The sequence below is a fragment of the Prenolepis imparis genome, unplaced genomic scaffold (assembly GCF_030444845.1).
Source record: "Prenolepis imparis isolate NDT839.2.m4 unplaced genomic scaffold, iyPreImpa1.0 SCAF_1, whole genome shotgun sequence".
NCBI lineage: Eukaryota > Metazoa > Arthropoda > Insecta > Hymenoptera > Formicidae > Prenolepis > Prenolepis imparis.
Genome location: NW_028141159.1, coordinates 18,813,135 through 18,825,619, shown reverse-complemented (window position 1 = coordinate 18,825,619; position 12,485 = coordinate 18,813,135). Strand labels below are relative to the sequence as shown.

General features: G+C 28.9%; 1 protein-coding gene across 12 annotated transcripts in view; it reads left to right on the top strand.

Moving 5' to 3' along the window:
• The window catches only part of LOC145934856 (metabotropic glutamate receptor 8), a 117,469-nt gene that overhangs the window by 17,913 nt on the left and 87,071 nt on the right, over window positions 1–12,485 (top strand). Inside the window, exon 2 of one of the 12 annotated variants that reach the window (XM_083035705.1) lies at window positions 11,307–11,472. The exons of 9 other annotated variants lie outside the window; for them this stretch is intronic. The gene's annotated coding sequence lies outside the window, so the exon portion shown is untranslated. Of the gene's footprint in view, window positions 1–11,258; window positions 11,473–12,485 lie in introns of all 12 variants that reach the window. 2 more of the 12 variants (XM_083035687.1, XM_083035695.1) reach the window with 2 other exon arrangements.

Sequence of the window (12,485 nt, the reverse complement as noted above, 5' to 3'; positions counted from 1 at the left end):
AAGGTGCGAAAACGTCTCCATGGAGAAGTTGCTCGCACCCCTGTCCTCGAGTTTTCAATTCCGGGACATCGATAAAGTCTCGTCGCTTCGCATCTCTGTTAAGGATACCTTCGGATTTTGTCGCGCAGTCGCGCTTCTGTGCGCGATCATAAAGATAATAACGTTCTCCCACGTTACACATCCTCCCGCAGCTTCCCCTATTTTAGCATTTACGGAAATTGCAGAGATGATTTACAATACGTAGTAGAGCACATCTGAGAGTAGATTATTTAGACACAAATCTATTATTTCATGTAAATAAAAATGAAAAGGAGAATTCTAGTTAGCAAGAACTTATTGTTTGTATTATATTTTCGTACTATATATTGATCAAATTGAAAAACTCATGTTTTATGATTATATTTCATACAATATATATACATATAAAGAAATAAATATGTTATCAGATATATTAATTAAATACATAATTATTTATTTATATATTATTTATATTAAAATGTCATTAATTTCAAATAATTGAAATTTACATAAATTTTATTAATATTTAATTTTTCTTATTATTTTATTTTGTATAAAAAATACATTTTATTTATTACAATAAAAATTCTATGTTCTTCATAATCTATACATCTCGTTAAACAGTTTGAATCACTTTAATAAATATTATTGTGTATATAGTTGTAAATAAGATATATGTTTATTTGCTAATGTTTAGTTAAAGTGTTGTGTCTAGCCTAAAATAATATCGCGATTATTTTCCTAAAATACATCAGTAGTCGTGTTCAACTTGTTTTCTTAGGATAAGTTATAGAGATTATCGCCATTTTGAGATGATTCCAAGCTCTATTTTGTACTCAAGTTCTTACCGAGCTACGATGTCAGAGATGGAACGTTATCACATTTTAACGCCTTGTAGATCATAAGCACATCATTAGGAAAAACAATAGAAATTGGATGAGGAAACCAAATGGAAACGTGAAAAGAAAGAGTTAACGATGTAAGACAGATATCGATGTTACGAAATGAAAATGAAAGATATGAATGAGCCAGTTTCTTATTCAATTTACTGAGAGACTGTTTCAATACATTCTTTGTTTCACTAATGCGCTAATTTAATTTTGCATTTTACGGCTTTTCTTGATCAAACAGGAAGTAGTATTTACACTCTGCGTAAAATGCACTCTATATAATCTTTCAAACAAATTATAATATTTATTTTAATAGAAAATGAAGAGAATTTAATTTTTTAAATTTAGCAATTTTAAAAGGATACAGGCGCAATAATTTTTTTTCAAAGCTTATATATATATTAATTGCATAAATTTTAATTAAAATTTCTTAAAAATATAAAAAGCAGAATTTCACATTAAAATTTTATAAAATTTGACATAAAAAACAAAAGAAAAAAATTCGATCGCACGTAAAAAAAAGTTTTTTAGCATCATAAAATGAATAACAGTAAAAATTGAGATCGTATCATCACAAACGTTCATTCACGATAAAATTGATATACAAATTTCACGTTTCCTCTAAACAAATATGTTGCAGATTTTGTGTATGTACAGAAAGTAAAAGATTAAACTGTAGAATGATACAAACATTTAGTTTTTATTTTGTTTTCTCCGGAAAACATTTGTAGAATTCGTTGACATATTGACCTAATCACGTCGATTGCTGTGCTCGTCGACATTCTCTCTGTAAAAAAAAACCGACTCGCAAAGGGTTTAAATTACTCTCAGAAATTACACCATGGCTCGTATCGGGGGTTGTTTGGGAAAACACTTGACTGTAAGTTCCGTGGTATGCCCTACCTAATTGGTTTTCCGTGTATACCGGCATGTGTTCCTCGACGATCCCAACAGACAACGCGAGCAAGGAGCGCGGGAATTGTGCTTACTCATCCGGTTACGTGGAATTACGGTAGCTTGACAATAACGACTTACGATGTTTGGCACACACGTGACAAATCGCTCCGGAGCGTCCAGTCTTGTGTTATGTTGCTAGATTAGAATGTCAGACGTTACACAATACGACTAATGCTCAATCATCCTCTCGATCAAATATTCTAGCTATATAAATTATCGATACAGTAAGATGCGCGCATGGTTTTCGTAATTTGGATCAATAAGACTAGAGTCAAAAAAAAATTTGCAAAATGTGTTTCTGTCAAAGAATACACCAATTTTAGTTTTGTATTAATGTTAGTTGTATTAATATACTGAAGATTAATATTTTAATATTTTCCAGTTACACATTTTTTCTGATTCATAAATTTCTATTTTATGTAAAATTCAACAAATCTAAAATAAATAGATATCGTACTATATATTTTTTATTTTATTAATTTGTACAATATCACTATTTTGTGAGATAATGTAATAGATAAAAAAATATGATATTTAATCAACGATACACACACGCACACACACACAATATATAGACTAACTAAACTAATAAAACATCGAAAATGATATCGATAATGCAAGCTTTAAAAAGCATTTTGCTGCTACTTCCTATAGGAAACGGAAATGAAAATTCGCAATCGGTTCGCGCACATCAACGAGGCTTGCTCGAAGTGACCCTCAACTATGATCAATGTGCCGACCCGATGACCTCATATCGCAATCGCAAGCTCTGTCGATTCAACATTATCAATAAAAGTTTTATTCGGGAATCTTTTCTTTGAAAAAAAATTACAAGCAATTTAATTTTTGTATCTTTATCTTTATTGCGATTCTCTAACAGATCGACTAAAAGTTTTCGACGTTTCACCCATAACGATTCTTATCGTACAATCATTTATCACGACGTGTTCAATGATATTATTATGGCAAAAATGAAATAGGATCATCGCGCTGCAGTGTAACAAGATGATTATCACTGCGAATTTCAACGAACTGCTTTGTACATTTCTATCTGAGTTACGCCGTGCACTTTGCAAGGAGAACTAAGATTCCACCGCACAGGATTTAATGGTGAGCTAGTACCGCTCGAGAACTCGAGGAATCCATTAGGATTCGTGCCGAGCTTACAGAAAAGGAGTAGCAAAGAACGGAGATAGACGGACGTAGATATGAATAGCTTTATGTGAATTTGATGTTTTAATAATTCCCGATCCGCGTGGCGCAAATTCGCTATAATTTGGGTTTTACGGCGGACTTAACGGATAGCGCAAACGAATGGGAAATTGGCGGGTAATGAGTTTTGGATGAAGCTTCGGCACTCGACGTAGCTATCGATAATCAATGCGTGTACGTATATATATTTATATATGCGTGTGTGTGTAACTACGTAAAGAGCATTTTTAGAGAAAAGTTTTTTGTCCGTTGCTTTTTTTTATTAAAGTAGATATTGAATATAGAAAACTTTTTAATTTAAATAAATTTACTCGTAAAGCTTTCAGTTCAATATAACTGCAATGTATCTACTTTTTATTTACGAATATCTTTTTTTAATCTACTTCTAAAAAACAATATTTTTAAACAATTCTTGCGTAACATCCCTAATTATGTCGAAAAAATACTAAGATTTATAGATCGACATATAAATAAATCCGCATTATTTTAGCATATGTTAAATGTAGCATACGTATAAGAAATAAGCTTATTAAGTACTTAACCATAATTGTCAAAATAATATAATCGTTTGTTAATTTGAGAAAAATTCTTCAAATTTTACAAATTGGCGTGTCAACGCTTATTTTTATTTCTGCATATTAATTCTTATTTAATTTTATGCAATTTTAGTATAGCATAACGCGTTAAGATGTTAGAAAATAGCTCTTTTCTTGGGAAACCCTGTTTAAATTCGTAGTTAAGCTTGACTTTTTAAAGAGGTAAAGAAGAGAACAGGGGGACAAATGTTTACCCTCTATCGCACATCCTGGTTTTCTACATTGAAAAATAAAAGGAGCTGAACTGTCTGCCGGCAGTTTCCTATAGAATGTCATCTTTGATATTATCCCTCGTCTTCATGGCGATAATTCTTGAACAAACTCTGACGACAGCCGTCGAGAATCTCCTCGCGGTTTATACCTTGTCCTTTTTACGTTTTATATCTCATAGTCGCTTGGCTTTCGCAACTTTTCTTTTAATCCATTAAACACTAGTCTTCACAACGCGCACATAAATTTTCTTTGCAGCTTGACTCACGAAAGAGAAAAGTTTATTAAGCGACATGTATATACGATACTTGTGCAACACTTTTTTACGAGAGATGCCTAAATATATAAAGAATATAGAAAAAAATTATAAAGAGACAAAGTGTACTGGCATTTGAATATTACTATTTTTTAGCATCATAAATAATAATAAATCTAATAAATAAAAAGACATTTTATTTATATCATATTTTAAACATTTAACTTATCAAAATATCTTAATAAATATCATTAAGATATTTTGATATAGTCATTACACAATATTCGTAATAAATATTATAAAATAAAATCTTAATAATATTTTTAATTTATTGCGTTTAAACACACAGGAATATTCATAATTTATAATTTATACATTATTATTTCTACTTCCTTCTTTTCTCTTCTCTTTTTTTCTCTCTTTTTCTATTTTATCTTTAAAAAATGTTGTTAGAACAACAAAATTAGTATCATGGAAAGTAAATGAAAGATTATAGAAGTTTTTGAAATCTCGAATCATATCGAAATTTCGTAAATTTATACTAAACTGCGGCTCTTACTCTTATCGGACTCTTGAAAGGTATTTCTACAAAATCCTTTAGGCTGGAACTTTCAAGAATTCACTCGAGAAAGCGTATTTCATCTCCCCCGAGAAAAAGTTCACGATATTACGAGGATGAAAAGTTCGATATGTTTAGTTTTTTTTCACGTATAACATCGGCGGCCACGTATTTTCCATAATTCTTTTAATATTTTGGCACAGTATGATAGGTAAAAACTCTTCTCTGGAGATTATAATTTGCATTTTATATTATATATAATAGTTTTTTTATTTTATAAAATAAATATATAATATAAAAATTATAAAAAATAATTTTATTGTAACTTAGTATTGAATATCATAGGTTTTACACGCTTATTATTTTTACTACACTACATTTTAATACACAATTATTAATTGAAGTATATATTACATGTTTTACATTTTACTTATAAAATCACTTAATTACTTTGTCTAATTTAAATCATAAAGATAAAGTATTAAAACATACAGCATTATAACTACAATAAAATAAAAAAATTACAACAATAAAACAAATCTATAATTTTTTATATATATTTATAAAAAATTACTTGTTTTATATTTTATTAGAAGCTTGGTTTTATAAAAAGATTTTTGTGAATTAACTAGAATCGAAAGATTTCACACACAGTATAAGTTCGATTTATATTTACATCAAAATCAGATTGCAGAAAATTAACGTTTCTTATTATTATAATACTCATACAAAATGCAATACTGTTTCATTTATATAAATCAAGGATTATGACATCTTAACATGTGAGAGAGTTTTCTTGATAACCGGCATACCACTTGAGCTTTCAAGGATGCATATAATATTCCACTAACATGCGCTTAATTAATCTCTTTTTTACTAGCGTAAAAAAGCGTGTTGATGCTTCCTGGTTTTTTTACAAGTGCTCTTCTGTTCTCTTCAATACTGCGTTTTAATAAAGAGCTAACGTGTGTTGAAGATGTAATTATAAATGCAAAATATGCAATATAATCTTTTTATAATGCTTTTTCTATTATATATTTGACATAAATGATTTTACAAGTATATATATTTTCTAATCAAGTTGTTTTTTTAAGAATTATTAATTTATATAATAGAGTCTAAAAAAGAGTGAGAGTGAGAGTCTAAAAAAAAGAAAGAGTGAGAGAAAGAGAGGGGGGGGGGGGGAGAATTATAAATTTAGTAAAAATTTTTAGTATTTTGTTTAAAATTAATACATATACCTATGTAGCAGGAAATATTTGCAAAATAGCTTCAATATCTTAGTTTATGAGATTATTATAAAAATTTGAAGAATTCACAAACAATTCAATGGTCATCGGTGATGAGAATTAAAAATTCGATTTTATTTCTGTGATATCTTCGTGTTTACGTATGTATGATGTTTCCATTAATTAATTCGCTTTTCCTGCTTCTTTTTACGGGTCAACTAATTTTAATCAATTTAAAAATTTCAAAATAAAATTTTATTTTAGCATTCAAAAGCTAAAAAATGAATTGCAATAAAAAATATTATACTTGTGATAAAAAAATATTTGTCAATAAAAAAATTATGATATTGAAAATCTATTTGTGAATAAAAATATAGACGATATATGTATTGTATATATATTTTATATTCTTTGCGCCGCATGATCGCATATATATAATATATATATATATATATATATATATATATATATATACAATTAATCTTATTGTTAAATTATAAAAAAAAATATATGAAGCATGTACAAAACTGAATTTACAAACTATGAAATAAAAATTATACATAAATGGTAAATTGTAGATTGGATAAATTTTTATACACAGAGCAATTTAATACATACACAGACATAAAATAGAAATATTTTTATTAGATTTGCAAAAGAATAATTTGATTGAAAAGAATTGTGAATATTATTCCTCGTCACGATTTTTACAATTGCCGCGGAATGTCTGATTTGACGATTGCGAAATTTATCTTGAATTACTAAGCGCTAGGTGGGGATGATCGATCTCATACGAAGAGATGAAAGTCGTATTCGGCTCTTTTCTGTAGATTGAGTTTAATATCTGGAAGGGTTGGTTACCGGAGGGCAAAGATCGAGAAGCGTAAAGAAAAAGGTAAAACCGAAAATATGCGGATGAAAGTTAAGAGAAAGGAAGATGGAGGGTGTAGTGCAAAATAAAAGAGAAAGAGAGAGAGAGAAAAAGAAACGTGACGCACGGTATGCGCAAAGGACGTGATGCAAGAGAAAGAGATTGAACACATCGGGAATAATGTAATATCGATTTTCCGAACCTTTTTTTTCGTTGTCTGCAGCATCGATGTATTATCGAAGGGCATCGATACTCTGTGACTCGAAGGTTAAAATTTTTCACAGTATAAAAATTATATTTTACTTTTAATTTGCATACATTACGCGTATATATTTATTGAACTTGATAGTATCATTTAATCCACTCGATTCATTAGCGAAAAAGTTGCGGCAAAGATGGAAAATTTATATACTCTCATAAATGTTCACATAAATCACGAAATTTCATTAAAACCAGTAGAATGCATTAATTCTGATAATATCTTGTTTAAATTCATTGGCTCTCTATATCTAACTACTGCTGTTTAAATCTCGTCTCATATTATATATCATCTGTGACTGAAATAGCAACGCTTGAGCACTAAATTTGCGGTGAGAGTACTGAGATCACTGCGCTTTCAAGTTTAATTTATACTCTCTGAATAAACAGCTCATGAAGGCGCTACATTATTTTATGACGGGTATAATTCTTTCTGTAAAACAGCTGGCAACAATCGTGATCCTGAAATAGAAATCGCCGCAACGATTCATTCGGGCAATTAATTTTCGCCGGTGGATTGGAACGTGCGGAAACCTCGATGAGAAGCGCGCCTTTTGTCTCGCGATCTATCGAATTCGCCGGATTTTTTCACAATACCGAATGAAATTATCGAGTTCCGTTACGCTCGTTCGTTCATTTCAACGATCTATCTTTCTCAATCACGCTCCACCTTTTCGATTCACCAATATTACCATGCAATTGCTTTTACGCTCGTTTAACTTCACCTCATTCACTCGAGTTGCATTCACGATTGATGCGCATTGCATTTGCACCAGTCTTGTATTTTGCGTCTCAAATGCAACTCTACTATCATGTATATTCCAGATAATTAACTTGCGATGTTCCATTAATGGGGAGATGTATACATATCCTTCTAAGAAGGACCTATTAGGATTAGAAACGTACTTGTGATGCTATTATTAGTACGTTGCAAAAGCCATTTCGCGTAAAATCAAGAGAAAGAGAAAGAGAGAGTGAGAGAAAGAAAGACATTACTCTAAATTTATATACATATATGTATATATGTATGTATGTATATTGCACTTTAAAATATATATTTCTTTACAAATTTATAGAATCAATCAATTGTAATTGAAAATTTGATAACAAGTTATAAAATAATGTAAAACTTGATTGTATTTATAATAAAACTTATACATACATACATATATTGGATTTTATACGTTGGAATTCTATAAGAACTCTCTCTTGGTTTTATATATTCCTATTTCCTTATAGCTACTTAAACAATATATATATATATATAATATTAATTTTAAAAAAAATATATATGTGTATATTTGCAAGTTGCATCACGTCAATAGAATCTTGAATAACAGTAAACGTTGCATAACTAACGCAATTCCTTCGATCTTTTGCATGAATTACGACTGCACGTTTCATAGAATCTGAATGATCTGTCTCTGTCGCAATATGGGTTTCATGTAATTTAGTTTCGTGTTATGATGTTATATATATAATGTAGGATCCGATGTACTACGTCGATAGTAGCTCTCAGGATACTAAATGCGCGAGTGCGCGTATTTTTCTATCTCCTCGTATTTCTTTTCACACCTTATATCATTTCGCGAGCACACAAATACTATAATTTTCAGCATATTATTAAATAAAAAATTTTTCATGATTTTGTTGTTTGAATATTGCATAGTTACGAACAAAGTTTGAAAAGATGCGCACTATCAACAATTTCTATAAAAACAAAAAAGACAATATAAATATTTTTTGATTGATTTTTCTGAATATTTTTATTTTATATATACACATATATATATATATGTATGCAATATGATAACGTAACATTTAATGTTGATATATGTGTTTCAATATATTATTTTGCGTATTATTAAAACTGCAATTTGTGCAAATTAGAATTCCGCTGTTAACTCAATACAATTTTTTATTATTAAGTAAAAAAGTTTTATCACAGTTTGGCAAACTAATAAACACTGCTTTTGAAAAATAAATTTTTTTTTGTATTCATAAATTACTTTTTTCTACATATGTATATATGTATATATGTTTTTTTTATCACAGGAAATTTATATATAATTTATAAAAGCATATTTATTGGCATGTCAATAATTGTAACAGTATCTACACACAATTGTATGTATTGTGTGTGCTTCTTGCTTTATATCATATACTCTGGAGCTAAAATCACCAAAATTTAATCTCTTGAAGCCCTTAAAGATCAAAGGACTTTTTTTATCTTTTTTGTCATCCTTTTTTTTTTTTTTTTTTCTTAAATACATGCATATAATATTTGATTCTATTTTCATAATAACAAATTATAAGAGATAATATATGTTATTAAATATTATATTACATATACACTAGCAGATCCTGACGTCGATAATGGGGGGGAGGGGGGTTTGCAAAATTATTTTATTTAATATTTTTGGTTTCATGATTAACTTTTATTCCAGGATCAACGACGTCGATAGCTCTTTAATGTTTGTTTATCTTTATTTATATTTTTTAAACAAATTCAGCAAAACTGTTTCTTTTAATTTGCAAGGGGGAGGGTTAAACCCCCCCTCCCCCCAGGATCCGCCAGTGTATATATATATATATTATATAGATATAAAGAATTTATCGCCTAATTATTTTCATGCAACGAAATTATCTCATCATTTCATCCTATGTCTGACTTAATCTAAACTTAACTCCTTGAATGCGTAATGAGTATAATTTCCAGTGTATCTTATACTTTTATATATATATATATATATATATATGTATATTATATAGATATAAAGAATTTTGCCTAATTATTTTCATGCAACGAAATAATCTCATCATTTCGTCGTATGTCTGACTTAATCTATACTTAACTCCTTGAATGCGTAATGAGTATAATTTACAGTGTATTTTATACATACATATTGTATATATTATACAGATATAATATATATTATATATATATATATATATATATATATATATATTATATAGATATATAAAGAATTTCACCTAATTATTTTCGTCCAATGAAATTATCTCCTCATTTTGTCCTATGCCTGACTTAATCTATACTTAACTTCTTGAATGCGTAATGAGTATAATTTACAGTGTGTCTTATACACTAGCGGATCCTGACGTCGATAGTTCTTTAATGTTTGTTTTTCTTTATTTATATTTTTTAAACAAATTCAGCAAAACTGTTTCTTTTAATTTGCAGGGGGGGGGTTACCCCCCCCCTTCAGGATCTGTCAGTGCACATATAAGATGAGTATAATAAAATATTTATAATTAATTTAACAACTTTACATTGACATTGTTAATGTAAAAAGAAAACTATATGTGTTTTTATTATAATATTTATTTTTATAGAATGAAAATGTTACAAAATGTTATATATTATTTAAGGATTAAATTTTTAAAAATATATTTTTTATTATTCTCGTTAGCATCATTAAATAAATGTTAATAACAGTAGTATAATTTTATATTATTACAAATTTGTAAAAAATATTCTGAATATCATTGCAAATATAAAAATAAACTAAGCACAAAAGCTGTGTATTAAAGATTTTGCCAGGCAACAATGTCAATTTGGAAAAATCATCAGAAATATCTATTCTTTTGTTGCTGATCTCTTCGATTACTTTCACGATAATCGCCATCAGATTTCCTCAGACGTACGATAGCATGAAGAGTTATGCGACTTCCGACGAACTTTATTGAGCTACCATGACGGTGACAAATTGCTCGATTTCAACAGCTAGCGCGATTCTCATCCTTTAACTTTCCATTTCTATCTGCTTCGACCGTTTATCAGGAAACTTCAGATTTCACTCTATAATGCATTATGCATTTTGAATACGCCCTAATGCATTTATTATGCAATTTGGAAGTTGCATAGACTTTTAATATTGATGTCAATTTATTCATTGTTTATCTGTTCACATATATTTCTTTTATTATTTTCGAAAAGATTAAATTTATATAATTTTCCAAATGCTAAAGAAAAATGATAAAAAATTAAATTCCATACTTATTTATCATAGTAACAGACTTTATAAAAATATACAATTTACAAAGATTTTAACGTTATGTTACTTATTTATAATTATTCTATGCGCAAAGAGAGAGAGAGAGAGAGAGAGAGAGAGAGGGAGAGACAGAGGGAGAGAAAGAAAGGGAGAGAGAGAGTTCCCTCAGAAGCAGTAAACATTCAGATTGCAAGAACAGGATGGCTGGAAGAGGGGCTTTCTATCTTGGGACAGATGATTGGAGTCCGCTTTTGCCACTTCTACGATCGCAATATCCAAGAAATTGTAGAGGATGGCACGGATCGCCTCAGAAATGAAAACAGTCGGAGTCCTGTCGCGTCCTGACGAAGCAGAGCCAGGACGGGGTAGAATCAAGTATATCGAAGGATTACACGCACGGGTAGATATCTCAATTTCGGTCCCGATCATACGAACGTCGCCAAGATGGTGACGAAGCTTTTTTTATCGTTTCTGTTCTCTTTGAATCTGGAGCGAATCCGAACACCGTGTCGTTGATCGAGTGTAAACCGGCACGAGATTGATAGGTGAAACTAACCAGAAGTTTATTCTGAGAAAGTTTGGTCCAATGTTATAAAAATTTGACCCATCATGTTTTCATTGATTGAAACTAAGAGATATGAGAATCATAATACTATACAAACTTATAGAAAAGAGATTATTATCAGTATAAAAAGCGAGATTTAATATCTCCGATATATTGAAACATTACACTTGTCTATTATTCAAAGAAATGTCACACTTGTCATATTTTAAAAACATATTATATTATATTATAACGTTTTAATTAAAAATATATATACAATATATTATAATATAATATATTATAATTATTATATATATCATATATATATACATATTCATATATACATATTCATATATATACATATTCATATATATACATATTCTGTGTGTGACATATATATGTATGTGAACATATATATATTAAAAATAATATATAATTCTTTAATTATTTAATAATGTAATATATACATATATGTATACACACACACACACAAAATATATTATATTATGATAATTTCATTCTTTTATAATTTACTCAAACATTTCATTAAAATTCCAGTACCGAAGAAACAGTAAGACAAATCCGATTATTAGGATCTATATACATATATATAAACAGACGATTTCTCTCTTCTATTTAGTATAAATTTTATTCCTTTGGGCATAATTAAATAGTCAAATAAATCAATATTTGAATTGATGAGTTACAAAGGTCGATTTTCCTTTTTCTTTGACGATTGGTCTATACACATTGGATAAAATGGGTACCACCAATCATTCTTTTAAAGCGATATGTCAAAAGAAGTTTCTCAACAGATATTAAATCATGTATTTCATGAAACTTCTTTGCAAGTTAAACGTACACATATT